The 24,048-nt window shown below is 39.3% G+C and overlaps 1 long non-coding RNA gene across 1 annotated transcript; it reads left to right on the top strand.

The window, feature by feature from the left end:
* Positions 1–11,072: 11,072 nt before the first annotated feature.
* LOC129180459 (uncharacterized) lies at positions 11,073–12,171 on the top strand. Its single transcript, XR_008570152.1, has 3 exons — positions 11,073–11,273; positions 11,860–11,980; positions 12,096–12,171. It is a non-coding gene; the product is annotated as an uncharacterized LOC129180459 (long non-coding RNA).
* Positions 12,172–24,048: the final 11,877 nt, after the last annotated feature.

Raw genomic sequence — 24,048 nt, 5'->3', positions numbered from 1 at the left:
TTAAACGTCATAACACTACAACAAAGTCAGAGTATATAAAAAGGTGTCATTTTACAAGAATAAAATCGTAGTATTTGAGAATTATACTGAGACTTTAGAAGAGAATAAAATGATACGTATGATACAATATAAAACAGAATCATACAATAACTTACACTGAAAGAAAAATGCTTAATGTTGGGATCATAAAGTTGGAACATTACAAAAGCATTTTTTAAAAAATATATGATTATTAATACAAATCGTAATAGTGCGTGAACATCAAGTCATAATACATTCAGAAATGGAGTTTTACAAGTTTAAAGTTGCTGTATTACCAGAGGAAAACCATGTTTTATAGCAGGGGTCCCCAACCTTTTTAGACCCACGGACTGGCTTGTGTTCCACAAATCTCCCACGGACCCGGGGGCGAGGGGGTTCGTACATTATAGAGAGCAAATTTATCTTATTTATTATGTATTGTGTAAAACTAAGACATGAATAACATCAAATTAAAAACACAAAATGAATGCCGACCCACCATCCACCAGTTCAAGTTCCAGCCAAGTTTTTCCAGAGAGATTATTACATCGCTGTTTGACGTGTGTGGTAAAAGGCAGTGTGCTAGCATGAATTAACTTGAGACAAATGTGCACATTAGCACTCAATAAGTCATCGAAACCTACCTTTATGCATTCCCACATAGTATCAGCATTTGACACCAAATATGAGGTGAAAGAAAAATGGTAAAAATACAGTTGTAGTCTATCTGTGCGGCATGAGATAAAGTTAGCACACGCACAATGGACATGCGTCAAGTGAGACGCATTATTATTTCAAATGAAATAATGGAAATTATTAATAATGGATCACTGTTTTATAGTACAACATATTACATACGGCATATTACATGAAACTCACAAGTTGATGAAATAATATTACAAAAAGTCAGAATAAAATGAGAAAAAAAAACCCAATATATTTTATGACAATAAAGTTGTTGTGGACAAAGTTGCAATTTTGCAAGAACAGTACATAAACGTACATAAACAATATCATTTTACGATAAGTCATAATATTAAAAGTTGTAATATTACAAAACTAAACCGAATAAAACCTCAGAAAACTCAGATGACAAGTCATAGTGTTACTATGTTATTATATATTCATGTATATTCATGTGTCATTTTGTGGTGCTAGACTTGGGAGAAAAAAAACATCCACCCTGTTGCTGGCATGCTTAATACAATAAGTGCAAATATTGCAATATTCTGCAGTGTAAATAGTGAATAGTTGTTGAGCGCTGCAGACTTTGGCGATGTGAGCAATCCATCAAGGCCATGCAGCAAGCTATCGACCATCGTTTGATTAATGACAGCGGCTATCTCTGCTGCAATCGCCTCTCATCTGCTGCTGATCTCGCTTCACCCATCTGTCTGCTCCACTTTCACATCACAACATCCAGCATCTTGCCTGCAACCTGCACAAGGCCGCTAATGATCCGCCCTGCCCTTGTTCCTCCGTGTAAAAATACTCCCATTCATAATCAACATCATCGTTCATAACGCCTCCGATAAACGTCCGTCTTCGGGGGAAGTTGAGCAGGGTGAAGGATGAGCGTTGGTGCTCCTCTGGAGGCGTCCAAAAGCTACTCGATCATCTTGTCCTAACACTTCCTGTTTGGCAGCTGGAAGATGGCCAATCACTGCTGCGAGCTACATTTTAATGAGATTATTTTTCATAGTGTTTGTTAACATTATATTCAAGAGTAACTCCACTTTCAAGTTTACCAATTGCTGTGGTTGTGCCTTTTCCAGAATGGACTTTCTTCAGGCTTCTTTTTGTCGAAAGTGTACCCACGGTTAGCGATTATAGCGCCCGTCTGTTCTAATTATATTTTCATGTCCTGTCGCTATTCAGTGTTTTGTATTTCATCACATTTTGCCCCATAAATGATATTTAAAAAATACATCAAGGCATCAAAGTATAAAATAAAATACATTACAATATTATTCAAATTAAAGTAAATAAAAATAATTACGGAAACATTATTAGAAAAAATATTGTGATAGTATGAGAATAAAGTCATATTTTTTTTAAAGTGAGAAAAAGGCTTTTTTTAAAAAACAATTTTACAAAAATAAAGTTACAATATTATGAGTGATAATAAAGTAATCTTAAAATTACAACAAGTGGTATAATATGTTTTATACCGTTCCATATTTTATACCGAGCTCGCACGTAGTGGCGGAGCTACGTGGTGGCCGTGGCCACCCCTGGTTGCTCTCCGGCCACCCCGCTGGCCATCTAGACATTTCAGTTATCAACATATTGCCACCCCCATGTGAGTAATGGTCTCACCTTGGCCACCCCAATGAAAGATTTCTGGCTGCGCCAATGCTCGCATGGGAAGTGCGGCTCTAACGGCTGGTTGTTTACACCAGGGACCGTCAATAAATTAGTATTGCACTGACGAGAGTTTGTTAGAAAAAAGTCATATATTCTAAATCACACCACAAATTGATCTATAACCATGTCAGATGATTAGTCTTACCCTAAAAGTATTTAGCACACCCATTTTTTACAATTTTATCTTTTGTTGGATGGACTTTTATTGGATCCTTTATTGGATTAGGGACCTGACTCACAGAGGTTGGTTGCAAAAGCCAAACGATTTCGTTGGTCACGTTTTGTAATAATAAAGTAAATTCAGCAATACTTTGGTTGCATTATTTTTAATGCCTTGAAGCGCTATTTTCATAACCACATTCAATTCCACAAATTGATGTTTGTAACAAAAGCTTATTATTAAAGCAAAAGAGAGGATTGGTATCGGATTGGCAAAAATCGGATGGGATCGGAAGCCAAAAAATCTGGATCAGGACATCCCTAATTAAAATATTATATGTTGCGTTGTTTCGTGTACTCCGCCTGTCGCCTGAAGTCAGCTGGGATAGGCTCCAGCATACTCCCGTGACCCTAATGAGGATAAGCGGCATAGAAAAAGGATGGATGGATGGATGTTGTATTGGTATGACGCACTCGCGGAAATTCATAAAAATGTACAAAAATAAAAAGGGAAGTAGTTACGTGTGCGTGGCGTAAGAATACGTAAGTGGAAGAGTAAGCACTGTTAATCGTGTATTGCTACACTGAAGAAAGACAATGCCACTTTTCTTCTTTTTAGTGAACTTCATGATGTTTCCCAAGCGTGTGGCAGACTTCTGATTGCAGTGCGTCATAGAAAAGGAAAGTGAAAAGGAAAGTGAAATTAGACATTGTTAAATGCCCAGAAACGAGGTACTACTGCTTTTTGTTCTGGGGAAAGCACACAAGAGTTAATTGAAAAGGTCACAGATGAAATGGCCACACTAAAAGGATGGTTCAATTTGTTATGTTATGTTTATTATTTTTTTTATTATTTATATATTTTTCTATTGATTGCTATATATGATTATTATTTATTATCGTTGTGGAAAAACCTTGACAATTATATGACCATATTGTTACCTTACCTTATCACTTTTTGATGCATTAAAAAGATCACATATGAAATACAGGAAGTGAATAAATGTACAGCAACAGATGTGAAGCGGATGGGGGGGGGTAAGCTTCTTCCTAGTCCTTTTGAACATGTGGAGCTGTGAATTGTAGTATGTGATGTATTCCATTGGAACTTGTATGCATGTTGAAATCCAATCAAAGCATTACCAGGACAAGACAAAAGGATGTGCTGTAGTGTAATACATGAAGAGAAATTGCTGAATATTAAGATGGAATAGAAATAACATCAACTTCATGCATTGAGCTTTTTAACATCCTGAAATGTCATAAAAGTGTGTAGATTATGAAGTCTTGCAAGATTTGGTTGGACTGCCTTGTTTTTGTGTGGCTTTTGAGGCATATGCACTGTATGCAAGTCCTCTGTGTGTGTATTTGTCGATATACAGGGTCAGGCAAAATGATCTGACACTTTTGTAGGTAAAGTAAAGAAACAAAAAAGTGTTTTTATTTTCGAAAAGTACATATAATGCCATTTTTTTCATATAATGCCATTTTGCTTTGTTTCTTTGTAATGCCATTGTTTTTCGTTTCTTTTTCAGTTGCTGCCATGAATTGGACTGGTGAGCATCGCACTTTCATTGTGGAAACGTTTATCAAAACAAACGAATCTGTAACTGCAACACAACGAGCGTTCCGTTTGCACTTCATCTTGTTAGGGGTTACCAACTTCAGAGCTACTGGATCTGCATTGAGTGTGTGGACAATAATGGATCCCATTTGACTGATTTAATTTTTAAAACATAATGAAACAGAATGGCATTATATGTACTTTTCGAAAATAAAAACACTTTCTTGTTTCTTTACTTTATTTGCCTTTTATTTAACCTGCAAATGTGTCAGATCATTTTGCCTGACCCTGTACAAGTCACGCTCGACATGTGTCGTGGAAGCCACGTGGGACAAAACAAACTCATCCTGCATAAATTGACATCTTTCTTTGTTTAGCTTATGACAAATGATCAAGGGCTGAGCTGCTCGAGCTCATTTGAAACAATGCCAGGAGCTCTACATGCAAACTTGCTAACTTTACAAAACTAAAACTTTGGACCGTCCTAATATAGATTTCACTCTGAGGCTAGGTCATAATTGCAAGTAGCAAGAGTGGCTGTTGTGTGTGTGTGTGTGTGTGTGTGGGTGTGTGTGTGTGTGTGTGTGTGTGTGAAAGGGGCAGACGCCATCTGGCAGCTGTAATATTTATGAGCACAGGAAAGGATGAGAAGTCAGGTGAAAGTTAATAAAGGATGCAGGAAGAGAAGAAGGCGGACCTTGCAAGGTGAGGCGACAGTCGTTTCAGACGGCATACAACTTTGATTTACTTTAACGGTTTTGAAAAGCACGATATTATATCGCATAACAAGTTGCACAGGCTTTTGGGGTTGCACGGCTTGTTGGAAGCAACATGTCATTATGCTATTTCCATGCTCTTGTCAGTCCCAAATGAAACCACTGAACCCAACCACGAAGCTCCTCACAGCAGAATGGACCACATGGAAGATGCTTTCAAATGTTATATATACATACCGTATGTATGTTCTACTCATTTACTTTGGCAAGATGAATGCTTGGACCACCACGTGTTTTATCTTACATTCAGAGTGTGTGACATATGTCGTGATTGAAAGACGACCAGCACTAACTATTAGAGACAACACAACTGAACACAAAATGAAACTGATTATTATTAAGGCAGAAAAAACATTCCAAACCTACATGGCCCTGTGTGGAATAATAAGGTAATGTAATAACGTGGTAAAATAGCAGTCAAATATCTTGTCCCCGTAACCACCCCATATGACAAGTATAGTAAATAATATGTATGAATGGCATTGGCATAACAGAACATAGTTGGATAATGGGTGAGTAATGACAATGAACTCAAAAATAAAGAGTTAGTAATAAGTGTGGAGGTGATTAGACCGAGCATTGACAAATAAAATGGAACAGAACATAGTTGGATAATGGGTGAGTGCTGGCAATGTACTCGCATAGGAATGAAGAGTTAGTGAGTGTAGTGGTGAGCACACATAGTATTGTATCTACACAGTGTTTCACGACTCTTCTTCCTTGTACTTGGCAAACATCAACTGCTTGTATTGTTTCTTGAATTGTTTTGTTAAAACATAGACTTGCAATTGAGATTAATTGAGATCTATCAGTCTGGAAAAGGCTATAAAGCCATTTCTAAAGCTTTGGAGCTCCAGAGAACCACAGTGAGAGCCATTATTCACAAATGGCGATAACATGGAACGGTAGTGAATCTTCCCACGAGTGACCGGCCAACCAAAATTACCCCAAGAGCGCAGCGACAACTCATTCATGAGGTCACAAAAGACCCCACAACAACATCCAAAGAACTGCAGGCCTCACTTGCCTCAGTTAAGGTCAGTGTTCATGAGTCCACCATAAGAAAGATACTCGGCAAAAACAGCTTTCATGGAAGAGTTCCATGACAAAAACCACTGCTGGACAAAAAGAACATTAAGGCGCATCAAAATTTTGCCAGTAAACATCTTAAAGATCCCCAAGACCTTTGGCAAAATACACTGTAGTCTGACAAGACAAAAGTTGAACTTTTTGGAAGGTGTGTGTCCCATTACATCTGGCATAAAAGTAATGCTGCATTTCAGAAAAAGAACATCATACCAACAGTAAAATATGGTGGTGGTAGTGTGATGGTCTGGGGCTGTTTTGCTGCTTCTGGGACCTGGAAGACTTGCTGTGATAAATTGAACCATGAATTCTGCTGTCTACCAAAAAACCTGAAGGAGAATGTCCAGCCATCTGTTGGTGACCTCAAGCTGAAACCAACTTGGGTTCTGCAGCAGGACAACGATCCAAAACACACCAGCTAGTCCACCTCTGAATGACTGAAGAAAAACAAAATGAAGACTTTGGCGTGGCCTAGTCAAAGTCCTGACCTGAATCCTTTTGAGATGCTGTGGTATGACCTTAAAAAGGCGCTTCATGCTGGAAAACCCTCCAATATGGCTGAATTACAACAATTCTGCAAAGATGAGTGGGCCAAAATTCCTCCAAAGCGCTGTAAGAGACTCATTGCAAGTTACCGCAAACGCTTGATTGCAGTTGTTGGTGCTAAGGGTGGCCCAACCAGTTGTCAGGTTTAGGTTCACTTTTTCACACAGGGTCAAGCAGGTTTGGATTATTTTTCCCTTGAAGTTTCATTAAAAAACTGCATTTTGTGTGTTGTTGTTGTGTTGTCATTGACTAATATTTAAAATTTGTTTGATGATCTGAAAAAGGTAGTTAAGTGTGACAAATAAGAAATCAGGAAGGGAGCAACACTTTTACACACCACTGTGTATATACAGTATATGAGCATGTATAACATTTCCTCCATCAAAATGTATTTTTTGACTGAAATAAATACATTTTTTCATGTGATGTGTAGACTTTTACTCACTTTAATAATTTTGCTTTTCCTGATTTTACTCAAGCAACTCAAATGCTCGCATTCAGTCATTATGTTCTGTTCATGTATTTGTTCAAAATGTGTGTAAAAAAAACAAACAAAAAAATCACTGGTTTGGAATCTGTTTTCTTCAGTTTTTTTGCAGTCCTGCCTCTATGAAAAGAGAACCTCCCTGGTTGAGTTCTTGTCTTTATGGAGCCTGAGCAGACTGGTTTCTTCGTATGCCACTGACACCACTGCCCAAACTTTGCATGTGTTTACATCAACTTTCCAGCATAATGACTTGTTGGGCTTAGCAGGGGATTGCAGTGAATCATGGGTATTTTCATGCCCTTGTTAAAAATGTCTGATATCCGCCTCTCGCCTGGCAAGAATTCTGCTGAGTCCATGTGCGTCTCGCTCCACTTACGCCCCGTCGCCACAGCACCGCCGCCGTGTCCTGTGCTGCCTTGTGACGCTGGTTCTAGCGGGTTCACACCGGGGCTCCCAACTGGGAAAGAAATTTCCCAGAACAAAGACTGGAGCAGAGACCCAACATTCCGCCACAGAAGAGCAAGTGTCACGGTCAATAATTGGAAACACCCACTTGCTCCTCCCCCTTGGATTTTCCACACCCTGACTTTCCCGCCAACTCCCACCAGCCCTGTTATTCAAAGTTAAAGGTCATAAAGCCCTGTGAAGCAGCATACTGACTATAGTTGATTACCTGCTAACTGGCATCACTGTTAGCGTCTGAGAGATTAATTCCTATAACCTATAAGACCTACAAAGACAAAGAAGAGGTGTCAGTTTGCTGTCTTGTGTATGAGAAGCACTTTCAGCATCATCGAGCTTGACCTGCTCGGTGCCCATGAAGGCATCTTCCTGCAAAAACAAACTTATCCGGTAGTATTTTCAGTGTAGCAGAACAGTGACAGCCTTCTAGGAGGGTACAATTGAATGCTGTAGTCCTCAAGCTGCCATGTGTCTTCAAAAGAGTACAGTGTACATCCAGCATATGGATGCTTATCTACACTACCTGCTGCAAAGTGTTCACATGCGCAACAGTTTGTCTGTGGGTGTTTGTTAGTCTAACAAACAAGAAGACATTTAAGACCATCTGCCTTGGTCATGGGGGAGTGCAGAGATTGGAGTGGGTGCTTTGATGCTAACCTCTGTATCTACATCCTATGAATGTTTGCGTGTTATGAAAAAGATGGCCCCATCTGTTCGTATTGTTTCGCTCCTCGATTGCTCGGCCTCCAGCACGCTTGCATGCAGGGGGTGGTGTTTTGATGACCCATACACACCTCCTACATGTTTGCACGATGCATACAAAGATGTGGCAACTGGGAAATACTCACTTTATGGACGATGGTTGAGTTTCTTCCAAATCCACTATATGGACAAATACCATTGAGACACACCTCTTAATCAATTAATTAACACGGTTTAGTTTCTTATTCTTTATTTCAGCAAAACATTTTGGACAATTGTAGACAAGAGATCAGTGTTTGATTGGCATACTGTATCTTTCTGAATGGACAGAATGTTTAATTGGTGTATGTATGCCAAGGACACACCTAACCTAACGCCTAACCTTCAACCACCCGAGCACTAACGTATCCTCTATATTAAATCCGACTAATAAACTCTAACCCTAATACCAAACTCTTACTCCTCATCCTAACCCCTAACCTAACCACAAAAGTTTAACCCTGACCCAAGGGACCCTTAATATATGTAAACCTAACCCTCAACTCCTAAAGCTAACCTTAACCCATATTAACACTGCCATAAACCCTAACCCTAGCCCTCATCTAACCACTAAATCCGACATTCATCCCTAACTCCTCAACTTTATCTAACCCCGGCCCCTAACGCCTAACCTTATATCCACCGTAGCACCATCATAAACCCAAACCAGAACCCTAATGTACCCTAACCAGAACCTAATTCCTAACATTAAATATCCCAATACCTAAACACTTACTCCTAGCCCCTACCTCAGAGGCCTACTGTAACTCCTGACCTGTAAATCCAAGGCTAATCCCTAACCTCCCCTAAATCCTATAACCCTAACCTGACTCTAGGAACCCTTAATCCACCCTAATTGAACCCCTAAATCCACAACAAACGTCTAACTCCTACAACCCTAACCCACCCTAACCCTTACCCTGACCATGAACCTGACCTTAATCCCATGAACTAAACCCACCATTACCTGAAACCCTAATCCTGCATTCCAACACCGCACCAACCCTAACCTTAACCTACCTAACCAAATGTAAACCAAAACTCTGCCTGAACCCTAAACCTTACCTAACCCCAACCTTCATCTGTATCACTGACCCTAACCTAACCTTTACCCCTAAGCCTGACCCCATCAAACACTCGAGCAGAACAGAACTAGAAACGCTATCAAAGCTGAGCCAGGCTCTCTCTCACAAATATCCTTCTGGTAGAGTGAACATTCGAGTACATATATTCCCACAGGAAGTCTTCCCGGCAGATTGGAAGCTGCAAAGGAGGACCAACCCCAGATTTTCTCCAGTTCCACTTCCAGGTACTGTATATTAATACATGTGTCTATGTAGTGGATATTATACAACCACAACTGACAGCTGGCTTAAAGCAAAGGCTCTGTGCATGTGTTGGACTTTTCTATGTAACGTGTGTCATATCCTGCCATGTCAGTGTGTGTGCTTCCTCTGTGTGTAAAGTAGCCCACCGTCGGGCTTGTGGGACCTAGAAGACATAAAGCAGAGACGAGGGTGAAAGGTTAATAAACACACGCACATGCGTGCTCACGCATTCATGCAGAACACTCACCAGACACATTGGCTTTCATTTTTTCCCCCTTTGTTGTCCAGTAGAATGAATTAACAGCATTGCCGTTTTTGCACTGGAATATGTGAAAACGCTGCACCATTTTTTTCTCTTTTTTTGGAGTAATATGGTCACAAACTATTAACACTGAGCTCATGCACACACCTAAGTATGCCATGTTTTGACCTTGGAGTAAATAAAGTCAGGGACCGAGGCAGTGTATTTGTTTATTTATTTATCTTGAATATCTTTATTGGCTTTTAATTATTTTCTACTTATTTATTTATTTGCTTGTTTATTAATGTGTCGATTTTCTTCTTCTTTTCTCCTTTTTTTCATCACTGGATAAGCCATCTTGCTACAAATTCTCTATTATGTTCTCTCCCTATTAGAAGATAGTCAGATGTTAACCACGGGAAGTGAACAAACGAGACATGGAGAAGGGGTAGGATTATGCAGGTGAAAACGTGTGATGTATTTCAATGTGACTTGTTAAGCATGTCCGAAAGAAATAAAACCATTGCCATATTGCTGAAAAGAGCACATCTTTTTTTCCCCTTGCTGGTTAACTTAAATGTGAAACAATCTGGCTGTTAAAAGAGGAGGAAAAAATCATTTACGACTGAGACTCAAGCTCCCGCAGAGCAACAAAGCAATCTCCTCGAGAGGAGGCGATCAAGGAGGATGAGTTTATATATAAAAGTGAAAATGAACGTTTATCAACAAGGCTATAGTGTTTATGCAGCTCGGAGCAAACATCGCAGGCATCCTCGTAACATCCTCGGCGTATACAAGAGCGCTAACATATGGCCCTCGGGGAAATTGATGTCAACAGGCTTACGTTCATTTAGACTCTATCTGGATTGCACACAAGACCTTGGATAGGAATAATGACTGGAATGGCATGAAATCACTTGCACACGTTTGCTCTCAGACGGCAATTTTAGTGCCGCAATGAGTGAACGCTGCAGGGTGTGACTTGCATGTCATGCAATGCCATGCTAATCTCCTACCTCGTGTTGTATAGCTTTGCACTGTTTATGCTAAGTGTGCATGTCTGTACGGTGTACAGTGCATACATACTGTAGCCTAGCCCCTTTGCTCTTGCATGAGCTGTTAAGAGAGTAAATAACTACGCCTATCAAATTAAGTGTATTTTATATAGTAGTTCAATGACTGGGACAATTTTTGGAAAAATAAACCGCATAGCTTTCAACTCAGTGAGCACTTCACAAGTGTATTTTGATGTTTTTGGTATTTGTTTATGGCTCTACTCTGCTCCCCTTGGGTAGTACCAAGGAAAACGGAGGGATAAAACATGCCGCTTTGAACACATCACGCATGCTAACAAACTACAACAATGGAGGAGAACAAAGTATTGTAATGAGACACATTTTATCCAGCAGGAGCAGCAAGAAAATGGCCGAGAGCAGCAAAGGGGAGACTCGGGGTTATTATACTGCTGCATCCTGAGCTAAGGCACAGCAACGGGGTAAGCTAACGTTAGCATTTCTGTTTATTTTTGGCATTTCTAGCCATTTATGTGAGTTTACCTAGCTCAAGGGTTGGCAACCTTTACTATCAAAACAGCCATTTTGCCCCCTCGCTCACAAACATAAAATTGTCTGGAGCTGCAAAACATCCTTTTAAAAAAATATTTCTTAATTTTACCTGTTACAACAGAATACAACAAACAGAAGTACAGTGTGCATGTGTAACGGATGCCAGCTACTAGGGTCATGATTAGCCAGATATTGTCATAAAAATGTAATATCGGTAGCGGGATTTTTCCCTATAATGAACACCGATAATAAACATATTGCTGTATGTAGGCTTAAACGATTACCTCACCAAACCGCCTCTCAAGCATGTAAACAGTAGCAAGCTAGCTTGCTCCTTCCATTCCATCCATCCATTTTTTTATGCCGCTTATCCTCACGAGTAGGAACGTAACAATTCCCAGAAGTAAGCGACGGTAAAACCTAACACTGTGTGTGCGGGCTTGATTAGGAGAATCCGTGGGGACGTCCGTTAAAATGCTGCTTTTCATATGATATTAGGTGTGTTTTCATTCGTAGATTACTTTTCCTCTTCAATTTTGCATTGGATTTATTCTGAGTGTTGGACCACCTCTAGTCATACGAGTGCTTTCAAAGTTAAGTCCAACTCATGGATCGGCGCTTCAGGACAAGATAAAAGGTAAGTAGGCTGTAAATTCATTTTAATATCTATCTGCAAATGAAATTTAATTAAAGTCTGTGAAATACTGCATGTTAATTTTGGCCCAGAATTACTGTGTACATGCAATTTGCAGTGTGGCGTGGCGTCAATATCGGACAATATGGAGCACTTGCAGCAATCGTCCTGTGGCAAAAGTGAACACAAACCATGATGCGGTGAGGCCTGCTTGTTTGTATTCTTGTTTCTCCCCCTTTCTGTCAAAGAGTTGAGATGTGATTGGCACCATTTATACACGTGCTACGCCATGATGAATAAACATCACAGCTGAAGAGCTCGTGCGTCTTGGGCTTAGCAGGTTAAAAGAATCATTAAGGGATACGCTATGTACAAAAATAGATGTGATTGACAAGGAGATGAAACATTTGGTGGTAGGGCGTCAGGGTGACACTGTTCTCAAGAAGGCAACTCTAAAGCCTTAACACGTATAATGTGATGCTACAGGAGACAAATCGTATTGTTTGTGATTGGCAAGTGTTAGTCCACGGGGTCAGTGTGGGTGGATCGTACACTGGGATGTCTAAGTGGGCTTATCATAGTTTTCACTTGTAGACATTTCCATTACTTAGGTGTTATGTTACTTTTTTTACCTTTTTTTTAACCTCTCTGATTCTGCCTAAGGCCGTTTGAGCCCCAAATGGCAAACCTTATCGATAAGGCCTCTCATATTTATATCGTACAAAGGAGTAGAAAAACTGTGGGAAAAAGTAGTAAAAATATCAAAAATAAAGACATAATAGTACAAAAAAAAATGTATCCAAAAATAAATTATTTTTATTTTTTTAATATTTATTATTAACTACATTTTTTATAAATAACATATTATAATTATATTTTTATTTTATATAAGAAGACTTTTTTGATACTGCTCTTGTGTGTCACAACACAGTGCAGGCGTGCCGAATAGATTATACTGATTGATTAGAATATTGAAACTTATAATAAATATTGAAACAATAATAAATACATTTATTAACAACAAACATTATTACATGTTTTAGAAATAACTATTCTTAATAAATAGCATATTAATACTAACAGAATATAACATAATATCGTCATATTGGATTATAATAAAATGATGGGATAAAATGTGATAAAATGTTTTTTTTTTTTTATTTAATTAAGCAGAATTGTTTTGCTTCAGCCATTGTACGTCATTTGACTGTGTCTGTGTACCTACTGAATGTCCATGTTATGGGTAAACTGTAATATAAAGTAGGGGTGTTCACACTTTTTCAGCCTGCGAGCTACTTCTAAAGTTCCTACTATAAATATAGAAAATATATATGTTTACTATATTTATAAAAACATATGAGTACGTATTTATGTACGTTATACATGTATATCAGGGGTACACGCACCTTTTCAGCATGCAAGTTCCAAGTCAAAATGATCTACCTCTTTCTATAAAACAGGTAACATATATAAAATCTGACTAGTAAACTTTAAATATTCATGATTACTATTTCACATTCACATTTTCACAGTTTACAGGTAATCAAAAAATGATATCATACAGTACTTCTATTCAATATGGCTATAAAGATAATTACAAAATAGCTACGTAACGTTCATCAGGACACACAGTTCATGTATTACATCTGGTTATCATTTGCTATCAAACATTACCCATATACAAGAGTTGAAAATTAGTATGCAAAAGACAATGCAGCTGAAGTCAGGGCAACATATTAAAAAGGTTTCAGCAACCGGCACATTTTCCATTTCATCATGAAATAATAGTTTAAGAAGCGGACGTGTCGAAAACACTGATTTCTGCAGTGGAGTTGATGACGTGAAGCAAAGCCATCAAACAATATAGATTTTTTTCTACATAACTCGCCGCTACAAGTGAACAGATAACTTTCGTCATACAGTAGATATAAGCATCTTACCGCTGAGTTCATTTATTCGTAATCACAATAATGAAGTTGAAAGTTGAATCTCCGAGTGTAGCTTGAAACGCCGCGGGGGAGCAAGAGTGAATCAGGAGGGGAGCTTAATGTCAGCTGACTGCTGTCATATGACATCTACAAAGTGATGCTTACGCGACCCAAACTACTTTCGCGATCTACCGGTAGCTTGCGATCAACATAATGGGGCACCCCTCATATAAAGTATATAGATAAGTTCACATAGTCGTAGTGTAAAGGTTTTGTCACGTCAGAGGGCATGATGAAGGTTACATTTTGATCGGTCAGTTGATTCAAATCTGTCACCTCTGACATCCATCCATCCATCCATCCGTCCAATGAAAGTGTGCAGCCTTTAACAACAAAACCGCTTGCAAGGGTGCCGCCTAAATGAGCGGCGGTATCATTGACACGCGACAGAGGAAGTCATGCTACTTATGCTCGTCAATGACATCTTTATTGAGCTGACAAAATAACTCTGTCAATGCACTCTCTCTGATTAGCCCGGCTCATCATGGATGGTATGAACTATTGACTGAGAGCCATGAGAGTGTGAGCTCGTCATTGCGGCCGTAAATGAGGAGAGGTGTCTGTGCTGTATCGATCTCTGAGCCACTTGGCTTCTGTTTTACATTCACACACTTTGTTTTAAAACGCTGGGATCTTTTGGTCTGCGTAAAGTGGACGTTTTCTCTAGTGTGTATTGACTTGTTCTAAGTATCCTCTGTCGGAATTATGTTTTCACTCGGGTAAAAATTGCCTCTCTTTTTTGGCATTTGCATTTTGAAAAGCGCTACACAAGGATAGATACCATGTTGCAATCCCTTCCTCACCTGTTTGACCCTGTGGTCATACTTAGGAAAACTCATGTATTTCTATACTCATGTATTTCTATACCAAAAGCAGTATACAGTAGTGTAGTCTCAATACACACTGTCAAATAGAAGGGATTTAAAACCAATCCATTTAGTATTAGTATTCAGTCAGAGGCGGGCCCACAACAGACCGAAGTGCAGTTGTAGCGCTGGCCTGACAGCTAAAGGCTAAAGGCTAAAGGCTAGACCGTGACTCGATTGCATCTGTACTCATCTTTCATTAGTGGGGAGTGCCTATAGGTTTTATAGTTTAAAGTGTGTTTAATAAGTGTATGCAGCGTATTTAGACATTAAACCTGGATTGTGCTTCTATGCATTTAGCTAACAAGCTAAACGCATAGAAAGTGAACCATGGAAATTGAAGATGGAGGATGAGACTTCTGGAACTGAATCTAATCTAATCATTACAGTCACTTTTATTGCAACCAGTCCAGGGTGCAACCCGCCTCTCGCCCGAAGTCAGCTGGGATAGGCGCCGGCATACCCTAGTGAGGATAAGTGGCATAGAAGATGGGTGGATGGATGGGCTTTTATTTTATTTTGGTTTTCCATTCGTGGGTGATCTTTGAACGTAACACCCGCAAACAGCAGGCATCTACTGTACTGCCTTTCAATTTTTTAATTTATATTTGTCCACCAGATGGTGCTACTTTTTTGCCATTCAAAGCATGCAGCAAAATGTTTCCCCTTTTAATGTTCTATGCAAGTGGACTTTGCTTATATTTCATGCTGGAGTACTATTAAAAGATTTAGTGGGAAAATATTGATATAATGCATTAGAGTAGTATTGCGGAAGCTGAGGATATTTAAAGGATCTCTTTAGAAGTAGATGACATAGTGATATTGTGTGTCCGGAGCTAGTTATATGCTGATTTCAATCCAGCAGCCGTCATAATGACTGTCATATAAAGTGTTTACACCCTCCTCATTGATGCTGTAAATCTACAGTAAATGCAACTTGCACTCAAACTGCCTTATGAGGGCTTAAAAAATATTTATCGTCATTTAGTTAACATCTGAATGTGTGCTTATGAAATCTACGGTCGGGCTGTGATATTTCTCCTCCTGTGGCATAAAATCAATAACCTTTAAATAACCCTGAGTGTTGTTTCGCATTGTTCATTCTGGGCCTGCAGCTTTTAAGAGCCCCCGGGCCGAGTGAGAGTCGTTCATCCAAACATTTGAGACAGCCACCAAAGTCGCTGATATGAAATTGCATCTCAAAAGCTCGTTATCGACTGTTATGGTGTTTTGTCATTTATTTCCACAAGTGGAATCAAATTCTGGAGCTGAGCCAGACTGCTATTACTCTGCGGGATGTATTGGAGGACGGACAGGAAAAATATGTTCATTTGCATTTTGTGATCTGCTGAGGTGGATAAATAGACCAAGAGCCACTGAGGTCAGTGGTGTGCATGCCAGGGACGGGCCTGCAGACACAAGCGTGACGGCAGGACTTAAAGATGTTATTAATGGTCATGGACACACACAAACACACACACATTCATTTTGCAATGCATGAGTCAGTAGTAAGCCCTTTTCTCTCTGTTCTGTCACAAGAGATGGAGCGCAGAAAGCAGAAGCGAGTGACTTTATAATCCCTGTTGTATTTATACTGTCACCCTACTGACTTGTCTACGTCTCCCTGCACTCACCAGTCTTCCAACCTCACACTTCTTCTTCGCTCCAGACAGTTTGCATGCAAACATGCAGCACAAAGTTGTTGTTTTTTCAGCTAATACACCCTTTGGTCTTTTCAAGTGATGCTTGGCTCGTCAACAGTTTGCGGAGTCTATTTCTGTTCTTTATAGGGCACTCCTTAGTGATGTGCAGATCGATAGTGAAATATCGATACTTCCAATACCAGCTCTTCATGCTCTAAATTCGATTCTCAAATCAAAATATTGATACTTTCCATACTTTAGTCATTTCAGGTAATGTTTGTCTGTTGAAAGGGCGGCCGATCATGAACAAACATCATGTGTGAATTGTGAATACAGTTTTAATTCTTACAGTTGTAATAATAAATTAATAAATTCATCATTTATTTTAATGGTTTTATTATTTTACTTAGTTTCTTTCTTATTGTTTAAAATACCATTTCACATATTTTAGATGATTCTGTCATCCATTTATCAGTATCGGATCGGTATCGCCGATACCAGCCTGAATTTTACTCAGTATCAGATCGGAAACAAAATCAGTGGCATCGTACCTCACTAATACTCATTGTCACTCATCTTTTTTTTCCTTAACTTTTAAGTTGCTTTAAGGAATTCTAAAACGAGGATCCACTGTGTTATTGTTATTTTTGCCTATTTTTATTTTATTTTATGGTTATTATTTATTTGTTTATTTTATATAATATTATTATTTGAATATCCTGAGCTGTAACAAAATCTATACATAGAATATATAAAATATTCACCAAGGTCCTGATCCAAATCATAATAAAAATACTGTTTTTTTTGCACTGACATGCAAATGCAATAAGAATCTAACGTCTGTTAAAGTTAATAGATATAAGACACACTCTCTTAACTTGAAGACACTTTGCAGATGAGTCAAAGACATTTAATTTTTCAGCATTCCTTAATGTCACACACGTGTAAAAAGACGTTAACCACTGTAAAATGTGAAGCAACATTACTTATCGTAACTCCCCATATATACAGTCGTCCCTCACTATATCGCGGTACGAATATGGCTCTCTCATTATATTGTGTTTTTTCAGAAAATAATTAATTAGTAATAGGATAAGCGACATTGAAAATGGACGGATGGAATTAATTAATAAATGATCGCTGTTTCGTGGTTGACTATGGCATATTATTAGTCAAAAAATGATTCATCAAAAAAAGAAAGACAAGTTATATGTAGGATTGTGGTCACTAGGCATCAGTAATGTTATGAGACGTGACGTTAGATTACCATTGTGGTGAAGGGAGAGCTGATTCGGAAGGCAAAGCTCTCAATTTATTGGTCAATCTATGTTCCCACTCTCACCTATTATGGTCATGAGCTTTGGGTCGTGACCGAGAGAACGAGATCGCGAATACAAGCAGCTGAAATGAGTTTCCTCCGTAGGATGGCTGGACTCACCCTAAGAGATAGGGTGAGGAGCTCGGTCATCCGGGAGGTGCTCAGAGCCGCTGCTCCTTCACATCGGGCGGAGCCATTTCATGTGGCTCGGGCATCTTAAATATATTAAATATTAAATATTCAATTTATTAATATTGAATCCTACTTGGCGGAAATTCACTTATCGTGGTCGGGACTGGAACCAATTAACTGCCGTAGAAGAGGGACAACTGCATTCTTCGCGTCTCGCTTTCTTCTTGTACTGTTAACACCGAGGCTCCTTTTAGAATAAGAGTCCACAAAAAGCCTAATAAAAAGAAAGGACATCTGCGGTAAATATCATCATTGTTGACGTCTTTACACATCATGAAGTCATCACAGAAGACACGACAACTTGTCTTTTATGATCTATTTTTCCTGTCATAGTATTTTTTAATCGGGCAGCGTTGGGATGCCTCACAAGACTTTAAACAGGTAAATTCAGATAAGGTGGTCGACAACAGGTCTCACTTTGACATATGGTATACAGTATATACTGTATACGGCCGTTTACTAGCCGTTTATACAATCTTAGCCCTTTTACTCCTGTTTTTTCTTGATTTCATCTCCTTGCATGCTCACAAATTGGATGGCAACCTTTGCATATTGGCTGTGACAGGACGAGGTCAGGGGAGTCAATCACAGCAACATAGTGTGTGTGTGTGTGAGTGTGTGTTTACAGCAAAACATAGTGCTGTCATAAACACGAGACAAGACACAAATGCTCCCGCTGATCCCTGCGCACCCCACCCAGCACCAGCACTTTATTGTACAAGGCAGCAGATTTACACATCTGGAGAGTAACGGGCTAGCAAGCACTTAAATTTGGGCATGGGCGGTAGAAGGGGCCGCGGCCTCCCTCGTTAACTTTAATAAAACAGCGCTTCAGTCGATACCCAGTGCAGTAAAACTCCTGCATGTGACACTCCCGAGCTCGACTCTAACTGTACTGTATATCTCACAATTTTGCTTCCAAACACAGATGGATATGCAGCCATGTTATTTACAGCCAGTGTCCAAGATTTAGCTCAGTGTGATCCATCTGCACATCCTCATCCATTCACACACACACACGCACACACACACACACACACACACACACACACACACGCACACACACAGATATATGTGTTAACTGGCAACTCTAAATTGTCCATAGGTATGAATGTGAGTGTGAATTTGTCTATATGTGCCCTGCGATTGCCTGGCGACCAGTCCAGGGTGTACCCCGCCTCTCGCTCGAAGTCAGCTGGGATAGGCTCCAGCATACCACCGCGACCCTAATGAGGATAAACGGCATAGAAAATGGATGGATGGACATATACGTGTATAGCAATTTAGGTTTTATTGAGCTCCACTGATGACTGATTTAGATTTGTATGTCTGCATTTGGGCTGGTGAAACTTCTTCAGTCTAACACAATCCAATCCAGGAGACCGTTGACTGTACAGGCGATATTTTCAGTCATAACATAACATTCTTAGCAGTCATACAAGTGTGAAAAGAAGTGAAAGAGGAAACCACTGTTAATAACAACTGAGAGAGAGATTAGTCACTTTGAATTAAGAAACACAGTTAAGCTTTATAAATACACCTCAATTCCTTGTGAAATGCCGTTCTTCTTTTTTTTGTCATCGTCGACTTAGCCAGAGCAGCCAGGACAGGACAATGGTGTGTATCACATCCCTTTGTTGGAGTACACTTTCTCTCAAAAGTAAGCACAGCTCTCCCACTTCAGCCATTATTTTTTATTACAGGGTATCCATTTACCGTAATTTCCGGTGTATAAGACGCTGTTTCTTTTTCACGCTTTGAACCCTGTGGCTTATACAGTGATGTGGTTAATGTGCCTTGAGACGAAAGTGACACTGAAAGCGACAACGAAAGAGAGAGAGAGAGAGACTGACAAAGTGTGTTACGAAGGAATTATGAGGCTGTTCAATTCCGACACGGAAGAAGATGCAGGAGGAAGATGCAGACAGCGATGAATGACTTTTCTGGTAGGCTACTGTTTAACCAGTCGTGTTACACCCTCTGTTCGGTTTGGAAAATAGCATTTATTTAATCAAAAGTTTTAAAAATCTTTCAGTGTAACATCTTTCTGTGTACTAAATATCACTTGTTACAAGATAGACACCTGCAGCTTTTTTCTCTCTTTAAATTTAGTGGATGCGGCTTATATTCAGGTGCTTTCAATAGTCTGGAAATCATGGTAATTGTCTTGCCTACAGTCAAGCATGGTGGTGGTAGAGTCCTGATCTGAGACTGCATGAGTGCTGCAGGCACTGGAGAGCTGTGATTCATTGACTATTCATGTTATCCAAGTTTAATTTCTATATTATCATCCCTTGAGAAGATACAGTAATATTGTCAAGAACTTTGATGATTGGCTGGGAGAAACCACGTGCTTCTGTGTTACCAAATATGGTTCCTTGATCTATAGAGGGCTACTACAATTAGAAAAATGACTAATTAGCCAGTTCATTTAAAATGCTCCAATTAGAGGACTAAACATGACCTGATCGGACAGAACTAAATAGTAATAAGGTAGATTTGCAGGCTTAAGAACCACATTTCCACATTTCCCAACCAACTGTAAATATGCACATGAACAACCACCTTGCTAATATGACCTAAAAAGACACCAATTTCTCTATCAGATAAGAGCCTGGAGCTTTATGAAGTTTAATATACGGACACATGCTGCACATGTGAAGGTGCTGAGTGATACAGTGGGCTTGGCTGATTAAAAAAATATAGCGATGTGATGCAATCTACATTTTTATTAAGATGTTGAAAGACACAAGAGCACAGCTGGGATTCTTATCTGTGGAGAACACAAGGGATAAGCTCTACACACAAATAAAAGAAAAAGATGGCGGGATTTAAGGTCAGCGACAAAATGATGAGACACCAGGGACAAAGTCCAAATATGCAAACATGTCTGCAAACCAGCACACATACACACCTTTCACACTCAGACACATGCGGACAACATACTTAATGTTCATTTTGCCTGTTGCCATGTGGACAACATGTTTACATAATTTTGCCGTCATATAAATAGTATTTGGACAATTGACATCATTGTAAATATACCGTATATGTCATGTCGGGGGTTGCTGCTGTCGAAGACTTGACCCCCAGTATGCAGAGAGGAGGCGGTGAAGTGCAAAATTAAAAGTAATTTATTTGCACAAGACAACAAGAACAAAACCAAAAGTGACAGAGGAGCTCTGTGGGAAAAATGATACAAAAATAATATCAACAGGTAAGTCGAGGTGACAGCACTGGAAAGGCAACGAAGTTCATCAACAAAGAACATGACAATGAACAATGAACTGTCACTGATTAATATTGACAGCAGGTGTGCGGCCACCAGGCGTGGAGTGGCAGTCCCTTCCACCACACCGGAAGCACCGCTTGCCAGAATAATGGCGCAGAACAGGAAGTACACGCTCCTGTCCTGCGTAGCGTGACAGTATATTCCTTACTATAAGCCGCTACGGAGTATAAATCCTCAATAAAGCATCATGACGAGGAAAAAAACATACAGCACATAAAGTCGCACTGGACTATAAGTCACATTTAGAGGTATTTATGATCAAGATACCGTCAGAACAAGATTTTTTTTAAGGAATGTCATGGCACCGCTCATAACATTAAATTCACGAAAAGACAAAGCCGGAGGGAGGGAGCAATGTTTACATGGACAAGGAGACAAACTGAAGTTACAGAAGCTGAAATAAAAGATTTTTTTTTTTAAGTACAGTGGAACCTCGGTTAGTGTCTTCCCCGGTTAGCGTGTTTTTCCGTTAACGTAGAAAATTTAAGCCACAATTTTTCCTCGTTTTGCGTGCATTCTCCGGTTAGCGTACAATATGGCACACGTCTTGTTATTATTAATACAGTAGAGTCCATCTGTGTTCTAAATATATATATTTTTTTAAATCACAAAATGTCTTTCCTTGTTAGCATCCTATTAGCTAGTTAAATAAAATGAAAAACGGACCCAGAAGTTACGTCGCCCATCTATGATGCCATTAGCGGTTGACTCTCAAAAATGTTAATTGAAAACACATTTTTATAGTTTTACTATTTTAATGATTAATTATTATATGCATTAAGAATTTTAATACATATAACCCTTTTCCCTTCATTGAAGACGTGACCGTTCCCTAAGACAAGATGTGGCAGCGAGATCAACCACCACCAGCTTCCTGTTTTCAGTCACGTCTTCAGTGAAGGTAAAAATATCCTTAACTGTTTATTTATCCCTTTCATTCATCATTTATATGTATTTATATGCATTTTGAACTGTTTTCTGCATGTTAAACTATATAATATATAATGTAAAAGTATGAAAACCTGTTTTGTGTTAACATTTTTGGTTTTCTAGAACGGATTAATTGGATTTACGTTATTTCTTATGGAAAACATTGATTCTGTTTCGGTTAGAGTCAGACCTTCTGGAACGAATTAATGACACTAATTGAGTTCCACTTTGCAGGCGTGCCTTGACAAGATTGTGGTTCGATTATGGCTGCCTCGCTCTATCACAGTTTTTCTAAAATGTATTAATTAATACATTATTGCTGCTGCCCTGTGATTGACTGGAGACCAGTCCTCGGTATACCCTGCCTCTAGTCCAGAGTCAGCTGGGATAGGCTCCAGCATAACCCCGTGACCCTAATGAGGATACGCGTCATAGAAAATAGATGGATGGATGGCTGGATGGATGGATGGATGGATGGATGGAGTCACCCATCTCATGTCTGACATGATAGAGTGAAAAGAAGTGTGGAAGTGGTAAGTTTTTGGCTTCTTTGTCTTTCTTCACCATTTCATTTTAAACCTTTTTTTGAGTTTACATTACAGTAACTAAACAGTCTTCCTCTGCAGCGGAGGAAGACTGCTGCGACGGGAGACTCTCGGGTCTGCAGTCTCCATCCGTACATGTAAACACTGTGGAACTGTGGAACACACACATAGCAATGCATAGGCGAGAGCGCGTAGCGATACAAAGGAAATAATGCAGAGCGACTGAGAGGTTGAGGGGTCTGACTTTTTTTTGTTAGCAACGTTTTTGTGATGCAAATATATTACTCTTTTGAACGCATATTGTTTTGAGAAGCCAAACTCTTTACACAAGTGACCCCAGCAACTAACCGGAATTACATTCCTCCTCAGCGAAATCCGACCAGAACTTTGCTCACGGAACAAAGTGGGGATTAAGTCACTGTTGATACACTACACTGCTGATGGGGATGTCATGCAACTTCATGTCAAAAAACTATTCCTTTAAAGGCAGAACATGTGACTGTGACTGAGTCACAGAACCAGCCACAATATTAAAAAAAGTGCAACTTGTAGTCGGGAAAATCCGATAAGGTTTATTTATAGAGCACAATTCACACACAAGGTAATTCAAAGTGAAAAGAAGGGTAAAATCACCTTATAAAATCATTCCATAAAAACATAAAATCATTCGATAGGGTTCCATTAATGATTCCATAAAACAAAAAAGATTAAGAATGATAAGCTGATTTTTCAATACTCCAGGAGATGCTTTGCCATCCCTTCACTTGCTGCTTGTTTGTTGTCGTCACTTTTGTCTTCAGTAAGTGAAAAGAGCACTATAGCTCTATTGGCTTGATATCAGGCAGACAACCGACTTGGCCATTGAGGTATATTTTGCTTTCAAACGTTCTTGCAGAAGACAAAAGTGAAGGTAGCAAGCAGCAAGTGAAGGCCTGGCATGTTTCGCCTGAATTTGGTGATATTCATGCATTCTCCAGACTTCAGTCATTGACTGTAAAGGATATACTGTAAAATGTGGTTTGTCCTACTACTATTGAGCCCCTGCAAATGGAAACACGCTGCACAAAATGACTGTATAGCAAATGTCATATTTTTGCAAAACCTCTTAAACTAAAGCTGAAGGTCTACACTTCAATCACATGTTGACTGTTTTATTTCACATCCATTGTTGTGGTGCAAAAAGGCAAAATCATCGGTGTCTGGACCTAACTGTAAGAGTAACCACAAACGTTGCAAGAGTGAGCCCAAAAATTGGGGAAAGGATTGGGATTGTTTTGGGCTCAAAAATAATTAACAA

Source organism: Dunckerocampus dactyliophorus, chromosome 4, assembly GCF_027744805.1.
Source record: "Dunckerocampus dactyliophorus isolate RoL2022-P2 chromosome 4, RoL_Ddac_1.1, whole genome shotgun sequence".
NCBI lineage: Eukaryota > Metazoa > Chordata > Actinopteri > Syngnathiformes > Syngnathidae > Dunckerocampus > Dunckerocampus dactyliophorus.
Note: the sequence above shows the minus strand (reverse complement) of the source record. Positions and strands in the feature narration are given on the sequence as shown.